The sequence below is a fragment of the Armigeres subalbatus genome, chromosome 3, assembly GCF_024139115.2.
Source record: "Armigeres subalbatus isolate Guangzhou_Male chromosome 3, GZ_Asu_2, whole genome shotgun sequence".
Classification (NCBI taxonomy): domain Eukaryota; kingdom Metazoa; phylum Arthropoda; class Insecta; order Diptera; family Culicidae; genus Armigeres; species Armigeres subalbatus.
Window position 1 is genome coordinate 209,505,612 of NC_085141.1, and position 21,578 is coordinate 209,527,189.

At 41.3% G+C, this 21,578-nt stretch overlaps 1 protein-coding gene across 1 annotated transcript in view; it reads left to right on the forward strand.

Annotated features, from left to right (window-relative positions):
* Positions 1-9,299: 9,299 nt before the first annotated feature.
* LOC134227942 (nardilysin) overlaps positions 9,300-21,578 on the forward strand; it is an 87,469-nt gene continuing 75,190 nt past the window's right edge. Inside the window, exon 1 of the mRNA XM_062709654.1 lies at positions 9,300-9,495. The gene's annotated coding sequence lies outside the window, so the exon portion shown is untranslated. The remainder of the gene's footprint in view (positions 9,496-21,578) is intronic.

A 21,578-nucleotide genomic window follows, 5' to 3' on the forward strand; every position in this document is an offset into this window, starting at 1 on the left:
AAGTTACGTATTGCTACTGTTCGGAGATGGCATTTATGCACCAATTGGCCAGCAATCAAATGCTGCAGTTCATTCTGACAAATTTGAATGTCTACGTTGACGATTCAGTAGCATTTGCCGAAGTTCCTTTAGTTCCTTCCCAACCTCCGCCACTGATGTCGGTGCCGCCTCCTAATATAGGACTGCCACCTATTGGTCCATCATATTCCGCCAATGAACATCATCCCTCCCATGCAAAAACCGCCATCGCTCTTCGATCTTCCTAGGTTTCAATTGTTTCACCGGAGGTCAGGCCTGGACTGCTGGGTGTAGCTCCCAGTATGCCTTTTGAACAGTTTCTGGCGATGGGACAAGCGCAATAAGCCCAACCCGCCCTCCGCTACGTGGACGAACAATGATGGTCGATGACTATGATGAAGGCAAATGGATTTGTTCCGAATTTTGAGCGCAATACTCTTAATAATTTCGGCGGAAATATGCGAGGCAATGGAATGAGAAACAATCGTGGCGCGGGGGCAACTTCAGGAACAATGACCGATGGAACAACTCCGGAGGAGGAGGGGGTGGTAATAATCCAAATCGTCGGAATAATAATCACCGCCGGATGGACAAAAAGAAGTAATCCGTTCTTTTGCAATCATCTGCTGGGTGGTCAATATAATCCAAATTATGTTGGATTATTCCTTTCTGTGGAAACCACGGTATAGAATAATTAAATGATTAAAGCGGGTCGTGTTGGTGGCCCAAGTCCGGCGTTGGCATGCGTATATCTTCCCTAGGTGTAGCTTCGATCCCTCTTACAGTAAGTGAGATTCCTAGCAAGCTGCCGACGAGCTTCCATTCCTGACTCCCCTTTTAAAGTATGTGTTATTTTTAATATCATTAAAAATGCTTTGTAAATATAGAAATTTCTTTAAAAAAAAGCGTCAGTTAAGTGACTTAAAATTATACTGAAGGAAGTTATACCGTGCCAAGAAAGAAAAATTACTCAATTTTTTCGGCCGATAGTGTAAATGAATAAAAAAATCTTGAAGTCTTAGACTAAGGCAATTCAATCCCAATGAGTATATCTAGACATAAAATATCCGCCGGTTTGCACTTCGGCATTTATTGGTAATAAAAGGTTTGACTGAGAAAAAAAGAAGTAGATATTTGGGAAAAAGCAGCTTAAGGCTCTTTGAATTATTCAGCTGTTTATCGCGTAGAATGTAGTATTAAATAAATCAAGTACTGCTTAGAATATTTAGTATGATGTTCCCAGTCAACACGTAACAGCATTAAAGTATTGTATTCAGTAGCGAAATGAAGAGATTATTCTAAAATTCACAAAACTATCTTCAAATGTTTATCGTAGATATGCGTTTTCATTTATAACTTTTACCACCACCATGACTAACTTCAATTCCCATTCATTCGCCGTAAATTCTATTTTTTTGCATCTTCATAATTTCTATTGGGATTCTCTCGTCTCCTAGAAGTCAGAAAATAAGATTAGCTGACTGGTCTTTGTTCGTTGTTTCACTGCTGAGTTAGTGTTCATAATCGAGCACAAAACGTCCTTATGGTTTCAAAATGTACTATATTTGATATATTGTAGGAGGGTGGGAATTTATTCATACTTTTCAGCACATATGTACGCCATTGTATATGATGATGATTATGATTATGGCGATAATGATGACATGCTTATGCTGCATTTATATGCAAAATGTTATGGATGCTTTTTTTACAGGTGGAGACAAACTTCAACAGAATAGGTAGGTAAACGTTTTCATGCCTCAGATGAACTAGTGAAGGTCTAAAAACCTCTAGAATAAAGAATAGAAAAAAAAACTGAAAAATAGCTTTGACTAAACGAGTTACTTTTTTTGTAAAGTGTAAAAGAAACCAGATATCCGCGATTGGACTTATCATTTTATTATAATTTAGTATTTATCCAAATACTTATTGCAGAGGCTGAATTCCGAAATGTGTTGCACAGTGGACTTGTATGGCACTATGTTTCATACTACAGCTTTGTTGAACAGCATTGCTCTATGTCTAATACTTGCGGCGTGAAACGCTAGTACCACTTCATAAACTAAATGATAATTACACCTATTATCGTTCAGTATATTAAGTGATACAGACGTGTTTCATGGTGTTAATATTTGACATAGACAAATGCGTTCCACAAAGTTGTAGAGGAAACATAGTGCTACAAGTCCACCATACAACATAATTTGGAATTTACCATCGGGTATGAGTTATTGGCCAACTACTAAAAGATAATGAAATGATAAGTTCAATCTCAGCCAGAGAACGAGGCGAAACTCAAATAGTAAGAGAATAGACTTCTACTCCCTACTTACTAAAACCAACTCTTTTTACACTAGTCGATTTCCCCCGGCACATAAATAAGCAGGACTTCAGCATTGCGCTCCCACTACAGGCCTAAGGTTCCGGTCAAATAAGACGCATTTTCGCAACGCTACGCAAAAACGGCACCCAAAGGAATAATAATCAATAATAAAGCTCTGAACGCATTGAGCGGAACAGCAACGGTGGTACAAGCAAGATTTGACAGTTAGCCCATATATTTTCTGTAAAATCTTGTAGTTATCGTCGCCGTTCCGTTCAATTCCGTTCGGTGCTAAGGAGCTCATTAATTGCTTTAGGGCCGATGCCCACGTAGCCGTTTTTCAAGCTGCGTTATCGCCGCGTCCGCACAAGGTTTTTTTTTTTCTTCCTAAAGCTAAATAGGAGGGGGAATCTGCTCAACAGACATGCTTTGGGTTGTCCAGGAAGTACAGGGGTTACGGACCACCTCCAACAGCAAACGAGGGAGGCAGGACTACATCCCGACCCGCTAAACTGTTTCCATTGCCGCTAAGCCCATAGTCCCTTCTGGTACAACCAGAAAGTAATGCTTCAAAGGGGGGCCAGTGCACAACGCACCCTCGAGGTTAACAGCTGCGTGTCCTTGGCAGCATCGAACATCGTGACTCGCCTTTTTAGAAGAACACCATGGTATCACTTTGCCAGCGCATTGCCGGCTTTCCAGGTGGCCTTACCACGCCCTATGTCCTCGGAAGGTGGGAAGGGTCGACGTGTTCCGTCGTTTCCTCTAAACCTGCGCACACCGTTGCGTCCACGCAAGGTACTCAGAATCAAATGTAGTCGTGCACACGTACGTGTGCATTACTCTATTTGATGCTGGGTACCTGCTGCACGTGGACTATCAACTCTATATTCGGCAACTCGTCCGTACAAAAAATCATTTTGCAACAAAGTTGTACCTAGAAGGCTATCATTTCACTCCAAAATCGAAATTAATCCGGAAAATTCCGAATTAGCGAGATCCGGACTAACGAGTCGTCGGATTAGCGAGGTCCGGATAAGCGCGGGGATACTGTATCACTATTGAATAGAATCACGATCGTTCATTGCGTTCAAAAGTTATGAAGAAAATGGTGTGTTGATTCGCTATATAGCGTTTGCAAGAGCCGTAATGTAGGCAATTATTTATGATATGTATCAAACTGTTACATCTTGTAAATAATATGTGTAATTCACGCCAAAGGTGGTATCCGGAGGAAGATGGTGTAAGACATTTTATAGAGGATAATACAAACACGTCTGGTTAGGTTTTACATGCAAATAACAACAACTTTATTCAACATCATTATCTTAGCATAGTGCAACAGATTCTCAGTAAGCTCAGATCTCTAAATTATGATTAGAGTATATCTCTCTGTAATGGAATCACCAGCAGGGGTTCCCCATCTGGTCACTACACAAACTAAGGCGAAACCAAACGATTGAATCGAGAAAGGCATCATCACTGCCAAGTGGATTAATCTGGACTTTTGTCAAATAGCTTCATTATATGGGCAGCACATGTTTCCAAAATGGACAAATGGACTAAATTTGCGAAAAACAATCCACGTGTCTTAGAGGGTCCCTCAAACCCTCAACCTTCTACGTGCTCCTACTCTCTAGATAGGCGTAGTAACCCCTACACATTAAGACCACTTAAAGGTCACGTTTGCAGGGAGACAGTCTCCAGGGATGGGCTCCCTGGGGCCGCTCCAAACGCGGAGGGTTACTACCCCGGAACAAGGGCAGTGGGGCTGGGAAGCTGAACCTGCCGGTCAGGTACCTCCAAAATCGAGGAGGAAGGACCTGGAAAGCGTCCGTCCACTCAGGAAAGACGGTGATATAAGGGTTACGGCAGGCTGGAAAGTTCTCCAGCCGCACCAGGTGACCAGGGAAACAGAGGGGTGACGCCTCCTGGACCCTGATCTGGCAACAAGAGGAAACCGAAGACGTCAATGGCCGAAAGAAGGCCCAGGCGAATGAGGGGTAGCAAGAAGTCTAGGGTAGGCGCCAATCGCTCCAGGGGCGATGCCCTGAGTCATCACGGCGGGCGAGGGGCTAAGTACTCCGGATGTTTTGAAGGCGATGAGGAGTGACGTCTGCTCGGTGAACTCGGCACCGACGTTACGTCGAGATAAGACGTACCCGGATGGGCGAGATGATATTCTCGAGCTGAAGCGGGGCGTCTCGCAAAAGCGGGCGCCGCCTACAAGAAGTTGGCGGAGGAGGACCTGGGCAGGACAGCCATTTGTCAAAGGTGAGGAGCACTCCACGACGGAGGTGAATTCTAAGGGTTAAAGACCTGGACAGAGATCACTGAAGTCGAAGAGGCTCGTCACGGCACTTGCGGCGACAGTGTGAAGTGGAGACGACTCACCGCAGCCGTTCGGCTACAGAAAGGTCCGGCAGGGACGCAGGTAGCATTGGTTCTGGCTATCTGCAGCGGACGCGCCTCCAAGGTAGATCAAGTTGGGAGCGTCAAGGTGGAGCAGGATGGTCGAGGAGGTATTCCCTGTGCGCATATACGAGCAAACTCCGAAGTTTGCTTCAGAGTGCCTGGAACCGGGGGCACAAGCAATAGGGACTGGTAAAGGCCCTTGAGAGAAGCAATCTCTGCTGACGCTGCGGATTGGAGGGGACATACAGGCACAATGCTGCACGAACCCTCCCAATTGCTTTGATTTGTTCCAGCAAAGCTGTGAACAGCAAAGCACCCCATGGGGGGTTCGATGTGCCCGGCGTTTAAGGATCTTCTTACACTTATTCTGAATGATGCTCTTGTTATTCTTTTGCCAACTTTAACTTTTGTTCAACCCTTCAAGTGACTTCACGGGAGCGTTCACTGCTAAAGCTTTTTATCTGATAACCTAGTCACCTGCACAGAGTGCAAACACGTGAGTTTCTTGTTGCTACTTTATTGTTAGGGGAATGTATTGATGTTTTTGAAGCTGTTTCTAGATCAAATCTAATACATTTCAATTCATGCGTTTTTAATTCGCCATAATAATCATTAGGCGATAATAATACTTCCGCCTTCACCAACAGAGCATTTGTATACTTTGCTCGATAGTGTAGATTGTTTTTTGACAGTTCAATAGGTAGATTTGGCTTCACTCTTTGCGCAACTCTATATATAATAGACTCTGGGGAGAAGCAACGTTTCGATGTTGCAGCGGTTGAAATAACTTAGTAAAGGCGTAATAAGGGGCGATTCAAATATGACGTCCACTACTTTTTCGGATTTCTAGACCCCCCTCCCCCTCTGTCGCGCTTTTTTGTATACGTACTATCACAAAATCTTAGACCCCCTTCCTCTCTAAAACATGTGACATCATTTTTAAACGACCCCTAAGCTACATTCGCTGAAATTTCGAATGGTTGATACGTCAATTATGAAATCATGGGCAGTACGATAACGAATGGTACTCGGATTCTGATTGCTTTTCCAGAAACGTGACCTTTAAGAGGCCTTGTCTTGCTGTGTAAGGGTCATGCTTATCCAGAAAGTAGGAGGTTGAGGGTTCGAGTCCCTCCAAAACATGATTTAACAAAAAAAAAATGGTAAGGAGCTGTCATATCGTAAGGCCGCTTCGCTTTGCATCGCGTTTACTCTTTTGTTTTGTTACTCACAATACTTCGCCTGTCGAGAGCAGGTGGGACTGAAGAGAAAGCTAATACGCTCATACCCACCATTCATTCAATATGGCGTGCTAACACAATGTTTTGTTTTACTAATTTGGTTTGTTTCATGATAACAGAACTTCGGAAGTATCGACGAGCTATTTTTTCGACATAAAGAAGCCAGCCACAAAACACAAAGGATCAAATCGTTACTTCAACCAATTGCAAAGTTTTCGCCAGGAGAAGATAATTGCCGATAATTAGCACTAACTGCGTCACCAACCAATCACCCAAAATGAGCGCTCAATTCGGGTGTACTACCCAGAAACTGGATACCAAAAACAGAAGTACCAAAAACGATGTTGGGTAGAGTGCCATTGTACCGCGGATGACAGGCGTTTCACCCTCCTGGTCGAGAGCCCATCAGTGAGCAGTTTCGCGCGTAAAGGACTCACCCCACTGCTGGGCCCTCGACGCCTCGGCAGTCCGCACGCATTGTGGGAACCTCCTTGTCCTGTAATATCCAGTGCAGATTACTAGCTTTACGACATGATAAAGAGTATCTTGATGTCAAAGTTCACTCATCTTCTTCTTCTTATTGGCATTACATCCCCCACTGGGACAGAGCCGCCTCTGCAGCTTAGTGTTCATTAAGCACTTCCACAGTTATTAACTGCGAGGGTTCTTAAGCCAGGTTACCATTTTTGCATTCGTATGTCATGAGCTAACATCGATGATACTTTTGTACTTAGGAAAGTCGAGACAATTTCCAAGAGGAGCTCCGGTGGTCTAGTGGCTACCACTTCTGTCTTATAAGCAGGAGGTCTTGGGTTCAATTCCAGGTAAGTCCCTTTCCTAATTTGTATTTCTATCTTACTTCTTTATGTGTTTCACATTCTACCAAAACGATTCCTACTGTTATAACCTTCCACATTAACAATTCCCAAAACCTCCCGTGGCACCTACCGGAGAGGTCGTAGAGTTCTCTGCATCTTTCTTAAGTAGGTGTCCAACAACAAACTATCCTTCCCTTCCTCAGCATTCGTGAGACGGCCAGAGACAGATCTCGACTATTGAAAAGGTAAATCGCTCCCATCTAAGAGATATTGATTAGTCCCAAATCAATATCTGTGGTAACGGATGAAAGTGATGCAACTCTCATACAATAGTCTTGGCTTGTACCACCTACGAATTTGTGCAGAAATGCTCAATCCTGTCACTAATGCTAAAAAGTTAGAAAGTCGAGACAATTTCCAAACCGAAAATTGCCTAGACCGGCACCGGGAATCGAACCCAGCCACCCTCAGCATGGTCTTGCTTTGTAGTCACGCGTCTTGTCGCACGGCTAAGGAGGACCGGTTCAATCATCTTATTTTCATTTAATATGAAATCATTATGAAGTTTTTTAATCTGAACAGACTATCACCCCTATTCTTGTTTACGGACGTTCGAAACATCTTTTTTTATTTATTTATTTAAGGTCTACATCAACAGACTTACTTTATGTCCAGATAATGGTAAAAAGAATATAAGCATGTTGTCAAAAACTTTTCAAAAATGGACACAAACATTAAAACAGCTATTAATCTGTTCCAAAATGTCACTACAATATATTCGGCCTTTCAAAACGTTTTGCAACAAGTACAGCCTTCGCGCGGTGTTGCGGCATGTCTCCTTAGTGGATCCAGATCGATAAGCCGACAAAGCGGCTTTTCTATAACTTGGCAGGCGTAATGGATCTCTCCACAGTTAGTCTCACGCAGTGAAAAAATCGTAGGAAGCTTCGTTGCCAACGGACTCAATTCATCTCGGCAACGTTCGTAGTAATTGGGATTCCAATACGGCAGAACAATACTCCAGTGTCGACCGCACCAGTGAGTAACCAATACAAAGACTTCCAGACAGCAATGTTAGAAAATTCTTTAGCCATCCGAAAAGATAAAGCCCAGGGTTTTTGGAAGCCTTACCTACAAACGTATGAAATATGCATTTTGTACGTCAGCTGTGAATCCAAAATTACGCACAAGTCTTTGACATGACTCAGCCGTTCTATGCTGGTATTCAAAAGCGTGTAGTCGAATCTAACGGGATCTTTAATTCGAGAAAAAGTGTGCATTTGGCCGGATTGACTATCACACGGTTGACGTTGCACCAATTGGCAAAAGTTGAGTTCTAACAGACGTTGAAGGAAATATAAATGTCGTCGATGGATTATGGATATGAAGTGAACATTTCAGGTCATCCAGCGTACGACAGGCGAGGAACTTCGATTAACAAGATATCCACGTCATTGAAATATAGTAGGGAAGACTAACGGACCCAAATGACTTTCTCTGGGGTATTCCTGATGTGCCACGAAGGAATCAGATCTGCAGTCGCCGATAGCAACTGTTAGTTGGCGGCCGGATAAATATGATCGGAACCAATTCCAACAGAGTACCTTTTACTCCAACTTGTCTAATTTGGAAATAGCGCGATGCAGTGGTTTTAACTTATCAAAAGCAGCTGACAGATCTGTGCCAGATGACATCTGTTTGAGCTCTTTTTTTCGTCATGCTGTTTGGATGAAAGATGTAAAGACACAATAAATTAGGGCACTGAGTGAAGACGACCGACTATTTATTAATCCATGCTGAGTTTCAGACAGAACTGCTTGCTATGGGAAAGCAAGAGAGTTCCAATTCACAACGAGTTCGAACAGTTTTGATATTGCACTCAGCAAGGTTATTCCTCGATAATTGTCCACGCCACGTGTGTTTCCTTTCTTGTGCACAGGAAACATTTGCCAAATCTCTCCAAACATGAAGGAAAGCATGCCACTGGATAAGGAAAGCCGAAACGGGAGTAGCAACGGATACTGCAAACTGGAAATGTGTCTCTTCAGGAAATTGGACGGAATACCATCGGGACCAGGTTTGATCGATGACTTTAGTTTTGATGCTGCAAAGGAGATCTTTTCTTCGCTGGAAGATCAGCAAGTTATTTTGGTTTTACTGATCGTCCAGCAAACCATTATAAAAATTACTGAAAATACAGTTGCGTATGTCATGTCAGTGAATTTATGTATTTTTATAATTTTTGCTGGATGGATTGCTGGTTCTACAGCTTGGCAAAATCCAGCAAAATCTAATGCTGGTATCCAGCGAAAAAAATGGTCTGGGTGAAATTAAAATTATTTATGATTTAGACCAAATCAGATTACCGTGAGTCCACGGTAAAGTACGCAGCCATATAATGCGGTGTTTTGAATTACACCGCCGCTAACAGATGATTTTGACATTTCATTTTGCACAAGTTTTCTACTGCATGTTTGTCCGGTTGCTTTCTCCATGCGTTGCTGTTGCTGGCATGTAAGTTGAAAAATTCTATCAGAATTAGAGATTTTGAAAAAGTTTTGCTGCTCATTAAATTAAATTGCTGCGGATTTAATCAATTGTAACAATCCTTGCCTGGCAAGGGAATAAAATAGTCAGTGCAATATAAGTATAGTTGGTGTAAATTATTTCGGCAGATTCGGTAAGTGTTTATTTTTTCATATCAAAACATCTTACACTCGTCCATAAACAACGTACTGCATACATTTTTTTTCTTGATCATCAACGAAGTGTAATATACCTACCTTTTATAAATCATTTCACTATACTTACTAGACTTACTAATTCCAGTCTACTGCCTGAATAAAGATATAAGATGGTCACAGTAAAATGTAGATCAAATTAAACTTTTAATGACTTATTAGTAATGACCTTAATGACCACTTCCATGAATTTTTGGATAAGTTTCTAATTATTGCTTTTCTGTGGATACCCTGTTCTAGGCATAGAAGTTCAAGTGTAATATTTTGCCATACGCAAAAAGTCTAGAAGGATAAGAAGGTGTTACTTTCCATACTTCAAGACTAAATTCATTCTGCATAACACAGTGTACGTGCACCCACCTCATTGTTTCACTTATAAAGCATGGTCTTATTGCAAAAGAATTGACCTTGTGTTGCATATTTTACAGCGACTTGCAATTGAGCAGTGATCGAGTACATTTGACCACCCATCGGCTAGCCGCATTCAGAAGAATGTATAGCTGCGCTTGGTATGCTTGAGATTGTCCATGGAGGAAGAGGATCAGTTAAAGACGAAACTCTTTGATTACTTTGAATATATGTGGCATGCAAACTTAAAAATCCACTCACCATACTCAGTAGTGAATTTAGTGTTTTACATAAGCAATGAATCAGTATGATAGTCAATTGTGAGATTGAGTCCCACCGAAGGCATTAAATCCAGAAGGAAATGAAAATAATCTCTCTCTTATTATCTCTAGGCAATCACGTAGTAATAGATTTAATGGAAGATATATTTTGTATCTATGAGCTAAAACGAAGCGACGAAGCGTTTTCTTCTGTCGATAAGGGCTGCTTCTCCGATTCTGTATTTTTAGCTCTCGCCTATCATGTTACGATAAACTTGCTTTCGTAGCTTGTGCTCGTCTATCATTATCAATTCAGGCCGAATTCTGCAACCACTGGTTTCCTCCCATCATAATTAAATCTCCCACATTTTGTGTATTCCTATGTTCATCGAGTTTCTAAATCTACACTGGAGTCGGTTTTTACGCGGGGAATATGTACCGATTGGGCAAAAACGCGTAAATCAAATCCCTAAATCCGCGTAAAAAAAACGCGAAAATTGAAGAAACCGCGAGAATCTATTTTTTTGCTTTTTTTCTTGAGTTTTTAGACTTTTTTGTAAAACCCCGCAAAAAAGAAGGGAGGGTGGGGGACTCCCATACAAAATGTCAACATAACTCAAGAACTAATCAAGTAAATGAGTCTGGCATGTGGAGGTTTTTGAAGGCAAGAAAAGTTTCTGTGGTGGTTTGAAACCCCTCCCTCCTTTGGAAGGGCGGTTCTGCATGGGCAGTTCACAACGCTATTGTCGGCATAGCAGGTACTAATTTCAACTTTGAATTCGGAAGTCGGGACTTCCGAACTGAACTTTATTCCGTTTTATCTGTCAAACTAATTGATGCGTTGTTTAGCGTAATCTTTAGTCGAATCCATGCAGCACTCACTTCTGGAAGTTGGGAAAGTTGCTCATGTGGAGAAAAATCCAACTTCGGTATAAAAAGCGTTCTAACTTTGTTCCGGATAGACAATATTTGCCATTTGCTATGCAAGTCAACATCTGCCATATAAGCTATTACACTGGTGTCGGTTTTTAAGCGGGGGATACGAACCGCGTAGATCCCAAAATTCACGTTAACAACAATTTCATCGAAAAAAAATTTGTCGTTTGCTCAGCTTAAGTTCCTGACCTTTTTGAAAACCGTGTGGATTCTGGAAATCGGCAAGTAAACTGCTTTTAAATTCTAAAATCTAACACGTAAAAACGAACCCGCGTAAAGAAAGGGTGTACGAAAAGCGACCCCAGTGTGTTGTAGAAAATGCCTCGACGGCTGATCCGGTAATTAATTCTAGATGGGTACTTACTGTGAAGAATTATTTCATGATTTTAGTAAAACATGAGTGAGAGTACACTGAAGTCGTTTTTTACGCGGGGGATACATTCCGCGTAAGTCAAAACCGTGTAAATCCAAAAACCATCCAGACTTCATCGAAAATCGATTTTTCGCGTTTTTTCCTGACAATTTTGAAAAAAGCTTTTTAAGAAATCCGCGTAAAAAATGCGGTAAAAAGCGACTCCTGTTGATAAAAAGACGTTTTAGATGTGCAGAACGGGTACGCCAATGGGAGGGCATTACTGAAAAAATCGTGATCGTCATAAGGACAGAGAGAAACAAAGCGCCTTTTTCTACTTTCCCAGGCAATCAAATGGAAAGAATCGTGGGTTTCTTTTGATCAATTTTGCATGACAAAGGCAGTCATAAAAGGATGTTGTGCTTTATTTTAAAATTAAATTTTCTAAACTATTTTAATAGATATGTACATTCAAAGAATAGTGACTAGTAGATAAATTAATCATATTTTTTCGATCCAATACCCATTTCAATTATCCTTCCATTCCTCGATCTCTCCTTATCTCGATGGTCCTTTCACTATCGGGATGTAGAGAGGCGACTGTTGCTCAAAGATCATGTTTTCAATTCGGGTGGACCCATGGGTCCTGCAGGACCTTGTTGTCATCATTTGCTTTTACTTCTTCTGCTTTTCTTCTTCTTTTTACCAAACTTATGTTACTTTTATTTGCTCTTCTTGGTACTTTTTATCCTCCGGCAGCCAAGCCGGCCATCGTGCCTAGAGATGTCGCAAATTAATCGATATTCGATTACTTCGATTAATCATTTCATCGTTGTCATAATCCATTAATTTTGAATCGATTACTTCTCAATGATTAATCGATTCAAGGTAATCGATTAGTTACTAATCGATTAATCGGGATTTTATTACATCTCTAATCGTGGCCAGTATTATGTGACAGATATGCAAAGTTTCAACCTTGTAACTCGCTTGCTCAACGGGTGCTAGGTAAATCTGAGGGTCGTTGAATGAATATTCTTCCCCATAGCATGAACCTTTAATTTAACTCTAATTGGAAGCAGGAACTAGTGATAAAGGACATGCACATACCCAGGGGACTGTTCTTTTGTCCAGGAGTAAAATAGGGTGGAAGCTATTAGGGTACAAAAGCCGCACTTATTTCACGTCATTTCATAAGAAGGCGAGGCTTGAAACGGTTCCTTTAGCGAACCTGGTTAAAACGAACAAGAGCAACAAATGGTGAAAAAGTCTATAAACCAGGGCTAGTCTCTTACAATAAATCGCTACTACTGAATCTAGATTAGCTAACAGAGAGGGTTTATTATCTCATCATGACGTCAGCATGAGGTACTTTGAATTGAGTTGCTGTATGTATGTTGTTTTGATTGTTGCGTGATCACGGATCCTTGGAAGTGGTAGAAGTTGACGGACGACATTGGCCAGCCGGCGGATGTCGGGGAGATGGGCGATGCTCGACCAGTAATTGCCAGATAGCAGGGTTGGGAAAAATCAAATTTTCAAAAATCGAGGATGATCAAACTCACCCGTGCGATCCTACTTTTAAATTATCAAGAGTGATAAAAACTCGCTAGCGATTAAGAATCGTTTGAAAATTCAGTTATATCTTGATTTGAAGCACTTACCGTTACATTTTGACAGCACTTTTCCCCTCCTTACGTCACCATGGAAACCCATAACGCCAACTAGAAGATATAATCGGACTTGTTGGACAACCAGGCTGATCATAGTAAAGATTAATGTTTGAATGGAAAAACTGTATGTTTATTATCGTTTGAGTACATAATTTGAGAAGTTGTCACGCCGGCGACAACTTCGCCTCACTGTTTTCACGCCGTGAAAAGCCTTTTCGGTTGATGATGAAATGGCAAATCATTAGTCGTCTGATAATGATTCAGCACAACTTTACTGCCAGATAGAATCCATCGTGTCCAAGTCGTTGGCAGTGGCCAATGCAGGGTTTTAATTAGCCGATTCGATGCAGCATCTTGCGGAAATTGTGGTCGGAATGGTCGGTCTGTTGATGCGACTGATCAGTTGCCAGCATTTGCCAGCGGGATGACCGGGCGATCTTTCGGGAAAATAGTCGACGATTGCCAGTATGATTGGCTGTTGTTGATTAGCTTGGATTGGTTTTCCGAATATTCACGCCACGAGGAGCGACGCCTATTTCCACACGCCGGACGAACAAGATGGCGATTGTGGGTGGCTTGGCCTCAGATCTTCTCGTTGCAGGACTCGTTGTTCTGGCCTTGCGGAATTCACTGGCCCTAGGAAAAAACGACGAAAGAAAAGGCCCTTTGTGGACCTATTCACACACCATTAGTACCTGTGATGTCCCTACACCCTAACCTCACTTCCTTCTTCACTTTTCATTGTTCTTATTTACCTTTTCTTTGTTCCTTCTGTTTGTTTCTACTGGTAATTGTTTTTCGTCTCTAGGCCAATTAATGTGATAAATCAAAATTTTAACATATTAGCTTTAAGTTTTACTAACACAAACTCCAATTTTAACACTAACCATAGTTTTACAGACTTTTTGCTTTATCGTTACTAACAATGATTTTTAATTTGTTTGTTTCTCTCTGTTTTGGTCATTATGTTTCTAGATTTTAAAGAAAAATAACACTGAAATTATAAAATTTAACACCAAAGTGAGGATTTCAAACCTCAAACTATTGTAAAGTTAATCATACACACTACTTATTCCGTTTTGATGCAAACTGGCACCAAAGAGGTCTTTAGTGGAGATAGAACATAGCTTTTATAAGTTTTGTCTTATACAAAAGCCATGATTATATATTTTTTTTTATTGACGTTTATGTTTTCTTTCTACACCCCTAATGTTTGCTCTAACCTGGTAACATCTGTGTGGGTGAGCGTTAAGCATTCAGGGCTGCAAATGTTTTGCCCAAGTGTTCAAACTGCTCGCTGAACCTCGTTTGACTTTGTAAGTTACGAGTAGGAATGGAACAGGTTCACTCCACTGACTTGACCATCGTGGAGTGACTGTAAGTTTTCAACATTTGTTTACAGGGTTGTATTCCGGTAGGGAAATGAAAAAGGACTTGTGGTGGAGCCAACAAACTGGGGTCGAATGTGAAGCCGTACAGGGTTGCTTTTGTTGAGATTATTAAAACATGTATTATAGGCCCAAGCTTGGCTTAGCTTTAGCTTAGGACTGACTGCACATATCAATGGTTGCTACTCAAACCTGTATTATAGGCCCAAGTGAAAAAAGTCAAATAAAAAATGCCACTGCTCATCGAATATTTGACGGATTTGACGGCTTTTATTTTTCCAGCATTATGGAAACGTGCACACGGTCATTATAGTTCGACCAACATTGACTTCCACTTCCCTGGTTTATTCAAACATCCATTAAGCTTTTCCCAACAACAGCGGGCACGAAACAATCAATTTATTCGACCAACAATATCACACACACGAACGACTTGAAGCGCCAACTTGAGCACCAAACCATCCAAAAAATATGTAGGGAGTTTGTGCAACTTCACTACATAAATGCTCAAACATGTTCGGCGAACCTTGGACTCCACCCCGACAACTCAAACCAAAATCAAACCGTTTAATTTTTTCCAACTCGAGCCACCAACTGTCAAATGGTTGTTCGAACAACTTCACACACGCTCAAACAAAGCAGCAACCGAAGCGTTTTCTTGGGCGAAGAGCCAATGTTCGTCAAACTGCTTGACTGGTGTGGGTACGTTGCATGCTGTACTAGACTCGTACAGGTTTCTAGTTTCCGGGAACATGTTGTTAGAATCTCTCTGTGGTCGGAGTTATTCCGGGGGATCACCGGGTCAAATGCGAGCAAATTGGCCATTTTTTGGGACCATTTAGACCAATTAGATTTGTCGAATGAAACGAGATAATTTTCCTTAATTTCACACAAAATGAATGTCACTATTTCCAGGCATCATGTATTAGAGTAGAAGAGTGCTTCGAAAGGTCGGATTGTGGCCAACCGATTGATTACGAATAAAGCCATCGAGGGAAGTGTAAAAATAAACCAACCATTCTTGATCCGCCAAGCAATATGGATATTAAACTTCAATTTCTAAATGGCATTGGCAATTATGATGACGTAACTTCTATTTTCGTAATTGGGCCACTTTTGTAGCCGATTTTGGAAGTCCCTGGGGATCTGGGATGCGGCCACTGTACCTGGAATTAGTCCGGACCAGGCAATATGGGCATCAAACTTCCGTAATTTTCATAGGACTTTGCGAATATTACATTTTTTGTTATCCTTTCATGTCATCTTTCCTCTTTGTAGCAAATTCCAGAAGAATCTGGGAGACCCGGGAGAGCGGCCATAAATGGTATCAGTGCGAACCAGGCTATATGGGTATCAAACTTCATGAATTTCAAATGGCATTGCGAACATGACATTTATGTTCTTCCTTTCGAGTCAGCTGGCCACTTTGTAACCGGTTCCAGAAGTCCCTCGGTGATTTTCATGAAAAATTAAAGAAGTTTAATACATTTTTGGCCGCTATCCCAGGTCCCCCAGGGACTTTTGGAATCGGCTACAAACTGGCCAGATGAGTTGAAGGGAAGGCCAAAAATGTCATATTCGCAATGCCATTTGAAAGTTTGATACCCATACTGCACGGGCCGGAATGATTCCATTTATGGTCGCTATCCCGGGTCCCTCAGGGACTTCTGGAACCGGCTACAATGTTGCCAGTTGACATGAAAGGAAGACCACAAATATCTTATTCGGAATGCCATTTGAAATTCATGAAGTTTGATATCCATATTGCCTGGTTCTGCAAATTGGAATTCCATTTGGTAGCTATTTGGGTCCACCAGGTCTTCCGGAACCGGCTACAAAGTGGCCATAGTTGACTTGGAAAGGAAGACCAAAAACGTCTTATTCGCAATGCCACTTTAAATTCATGAAGTTTAATACCCATATTGCCTGGATCAGAATGGTTCTATTTTTGGCCCTCGGCGGCTTCAAACGTAATCAATAGGGTGCCGATGAAAATGACATTTTCGAATTTCAAAAAACGAAATTGCTCAAAAGTTTCATTACCCCAGAATATGATCCCATGCAAAATTTGAGCTTAATCGGACTTGATTTAGGGGTGCCTAAAATTCATCAAAAGTTTTAAATTTTAACCCATTAAAAAAAATTCCAAGGGGGGCCAAAGGAAAAGTCAAAAATCGAATTATTGTTTTTTATGCAAAATAACTCTAGAATACATGAAACGTCGAGATCTGATGTTATTTAAAAAAAAATTGAGAGATATCTATTTTTTTCTCTTGGAACAGTTTTGAGAGAATTTTTTGCAGGTGATTAATTTTTTTTTCCATTGAATTTTTACACCTGTAACTGCCAGTGACGTCCGCCGTCTATGTAGTGGACGTCCACACGTCCCAAACTAGAGAGGTGGACAATACAACGAGAGTTCGACGCAATTGCATGCACATAGGGATAGCGTTTTAATGAACCAAGATTTAAAGATACATTTCTTAATTATATTTTGTTTACCATTTGATATTCTGGGTTTTGGGTTAGTGGGAGGAAAGGAAGGTATTGCGGCCTTTACAGGAGTTGATCGACATTGTCCATTTGCTCAGGTGTTTTGACGATACCTGGGAGCTCAACGGTGATTCCTACGACGGGGTTTGAAGGAGCTTCTCCTCTGCTCCGCGGAAAGTGGATTGCTGGCTGCTGGCTGACAGTGGTTGGCAGTTTGAGGCGACTATAAGCTTCTCCAGGGCAGCTAATGCACGAAAACGGATTTCCGGATAAACTGATACGGTTGATCAAGGCGACGATGGATCGGGTGAGTGTGCGTAGTTCGAGTTTCAGGGGGCATTCTCGAGTCCCTTCGAAACCCGTAGAGGTTACAGCAAGGTGATGGTCTTTCGTGTTCAGCTATTCAAGCATCGCTTTGGAGGAGTAATACGAAGGGCAGGGATTGGACACGAGTGGTACGATTTTCACGAAGTCCGTCCAGTTATTTGGTTTCGCCGACGACATTGATATCATGGCACGTTTGAGAGGATGGAGGAAGCCTACATCAGACTGAAAAGCCGGAAGCTAAACGGATTGAACTAGTATCATCAACACGTCGAAGACAGAAGTACATGATAGGAAGAGGCTCGAAGAGAGGTCAATGTCGCTAGCACACCCACCACGAGTTTGTATCGGTGGTGACGAAATCGAGGTAGTTGAATAGGCATTCATTATCCATACTTTTCAGGTGACCGCCAGATAACGATACCAGCAGAGAAATTCGGAGACGACATGGTGGCTGGAAATCGTACGTACTTTAGACTCCGCAAGACGCCTGATCGAATAGAGTTCGCCGCCGTACCAAACTGACTATTCATACCGAGCTGAAACGCTTATAAGACCGGTGGTTCTCTACGGACACGAGACCTGGACGATGCTCAGAGGACCAACGCGCACTAGGGAGTTTTCAGAAAGAGAAGTGTTGCGTACCATCTATAGTGGGTTGTGACGGCGACGGTACGTGGTGGAGGAGGCGAATGAACCACGAGTTGCAGCAGCTGTTGGGAGAACCATCCATCGTTCACACCGCGAAAATCGGAAGACTGCGGTGGGGCGGGCACGTAGCCAGAATGTCGGACAGTAATCCGGTAAGAAAATGGTTCTCGACAACGATCCGACTGGGGAACAAGAAGGCGAGGTGCACAGCAGGCAAGGTGGATTGATCAGGTGGAGGACGACTCTGCGGACCTCCTCCGCAGACTGCGTGGGTTGGCGAAGTGCAAGCCATTTGGCGAACCGAGCGAGCTGAATGGAGTAGTCTTTTATGTGCAGCACAGGCCACTCCGGCCTTAGTCTGATGATAAATAAATAAATGCTTCTCCAGATCCCTCTGGATAGGTTGCTGACGAGGATGTAGTCTTGGACACGTGGGAGGGAGGGGCTCGATGACTCGTTGTGTCGTCTTTCCGGCTCCGTGGAGGTGCAGGGTAGGCGACACGGTCAGCTGTAAAGCGTTGGACACTTCGTGCAAGTGGAAGCTTAGTCTGAGATTTTTTTCCTAGTCCTCTTTTTGGGGAACGCAGCCAGCGATCTACAGCGTTGAACACATAGGCGGTTTGTCGAAGATATTTCTCGGCTTCACAGGGATCACGCCAGTGATCTGCAACGTGATCTCCACGAGGATGCTGCCAGTGTTCTGGAGTGTTGGACACGTAGACGGTGGCTTGAGATTCTTCCTAATGCACTTTCACGGCCTTCAGGGGCCGGCAGCCGACGAGACTGAAATGTTGGACACGTGGGCGGTTTGTCGAAGGGAGTGGAGTGGAGAGTGGAGTGGAGTGGAGACCAGTGGGTACACTTTAACTATGAAATAGGTGAAACGCCTCCATATTGTTTCCTATGTATATACATGTTACGCAAGTATGCCGATGGTTCGTCCATTGTTACTATATTCGGTAACACACCGGACGATGCACAAACGTTTCCGTAGCCAAAAATATCCCCCTATGCAAAATTGGAGCTAAATCGGAAATGATTTAGGGTTGCTCAAAATTAATCAAAATTTTTCTTTTCTCACAGGGGGGATATAATTTTTTTGTTTTTTGATGCCAACGGACTCAAAATGCATGAAACTTTGAGAATTAATTTTAAAAAAATCGACTGTTTTGGGACTTCAAAAAAATGTCTTATGGCGGAAACAATTTTTCATCGAATTTAAAAACCGGACGTTACGCAAACATACTGGTCGAGATAGTTTCTGTAAGTTACGGTTCATTTGTATCTACAGGATTCTCATCTGCCTCCTCAAAGTCAATGCATGAAATAGTATCTGTGGGTCGCCGTGTATTCGTTTCTTGATTGCTTTTCCAACTTGTTCTTCGGTTCACACTTCTTGCCGATGTCGAACAAATCTCCCATCGAATCAAAAAAGTATTGCCTCTTCTTAAATTCAGTCGTCGACATGAGCAGCCTATTTTTCTATAGCTCTCTTCAATTTTTATGGTAACGCAAAATTTTAAATCCAACTGACCTATTACCAATCACTTGATTAATTTAGTTTTCCTTTTCATACCACCTATCAATGCTTCTGTTGTTATTTGCGAACTTTGTTTAGCAGTTTGTTTTTCAGCTCGCAAATGAAACATGAACTTACGAAGAACTTCACCATACGACGGCAAGTTAGATGGCTTGGGAACCAAAGGCAAATATCAACAGAATATCAAATAAATACTGGTAATTGGAAAAGCTACACAGTTAAAAATTCTGAAAATTACACGCTATGGAAATATTTGAACGAAAATTTTTGTGTTCAATAAGCCTCTAATTTTACATCCAACTTTTTCTTGTAAGCAATATTGAATACAAGCTGCATAGTAACGACGACCTGTAATTTTCAAAAGTAATATGGAAAAATGAGTCGCATTTTTGTTACATCATATATGCTGTAACATTTTTATACTGTGTAGAAAGGAAAAAAAATAAGTTTTGATTAATTTTGAGCTCTAATACATGATACCTGGAAATAGTGACAATCATTTTGTGTGAAATTGAGAAAAATTATCTCGTTTCATTCGACAAATCTCAAAAAATCCCAAAAAATGGCCACTTTGACCGCATTTGGCCAAGTGAACCCCCGGGATATATCCGGCTATAGGGACATTTTGAGTTCCAACCACAGGTTAAATAATTACGATACGATTTCGTAGTTGGCTATAACTGATAATAGGTCATTGCGCGCGGCAAACCTAACCTCACTATTTTGACAGGTGCTGGTCCTGTTGTTTACGTTTCGGACTTAGAATTTTTTTTTTATCCAAATTAAATCTGCGTATTTCACGATGTTGAAGACATTCATGTACATTCCGCATTCAAATATTGGTAATTATCGATAAGTTTAGTAATTATCGATCAGAAAATCCAAAGGAAATGATAGGAAGTATCTCAAAATTAAAATAAAGTCGTCTGTAAACAACAGGACCAGTACCTGTCAAAAGTCGTGCGTGACGTCACTGTGCAATGGAGTATAGTTATCAGCTGATATCAAAGGGACAACATGCAGGGTTGTTACGACCACGCGATTTTCGCGGATTTGGCGCGGATTTGAATAACGATTTTAGGGTTTCGCGCGGATTTAGTTTCAGGTGAAAATTTACTAAATAAAATGCTGAATCTAAGGACGTTTAATTTAAAATTAGTTTTATTAGATGGTTATTATTTTTTTTTAGATAGTCTTTATTTTCGTTCTTGAGAACAAAATTAACGTGTGAAGTTAATTACTCACATTATTTTTCGAATATTAACAAATCCTGTTTGAATCCATTATTACACTCTTGAGCAATTCTTGTAGAAATTAATTGGTGGCCTATTGCGCAGTTTTTGAGGATTTTTTTACAGAAATTCGTGTGACCATTGCTACAGGAAATTCGAAGGAAATCGCAACGTGAATTCTTGCGGAAATTTTTCTGGAAATCATTGCAAAAACTCTTTCGGAAACACATTAGAAATTTCCTCCTTGAATCCCTGTGGAAATCGTTTTGAAAATATCTGCAGACATTCTGTGGTGCGTTCTTGTGGATAACCTTCCGGATTTTTTCTGTAAATTCAAGGCGGCATTCCTGCGGATTTTTACAGCAATTCCTTTGGACAGTACACCAAGAAATATTTCTAAAAAGTTTCGCAAATAATGCTACAGAAATAATAGCGATTTTTTTTCAAAAATACCTTTTGAAAATCACATTTTAATGTTTGAACGAATTTATACGAAAGCATTTATTAAAATGAGGCATCTGCATAAAATCGAAATTATTGTGTTTTTTTTCTATTGTTTTAAAACCCTCATTCGTTCTAGATGAATGCTATGAAAGCAATAAAATGTTTGACACTACACATATGAGAATTCCTGACGAAAAAACTTTCGAACAATGATATGATATATCATGCTATGTGGTTCATCGTAAAAGGAATAATCAATCAGAATCTGACAAATATCTCAGAATTACGACGAAGTTGCCGGGATAAAAAAACGGGTCTTCATATCCTTCAACAGACATGTTTTGTATGCGTCATGTTTAATTTCTGGGATGAATCTGCCCA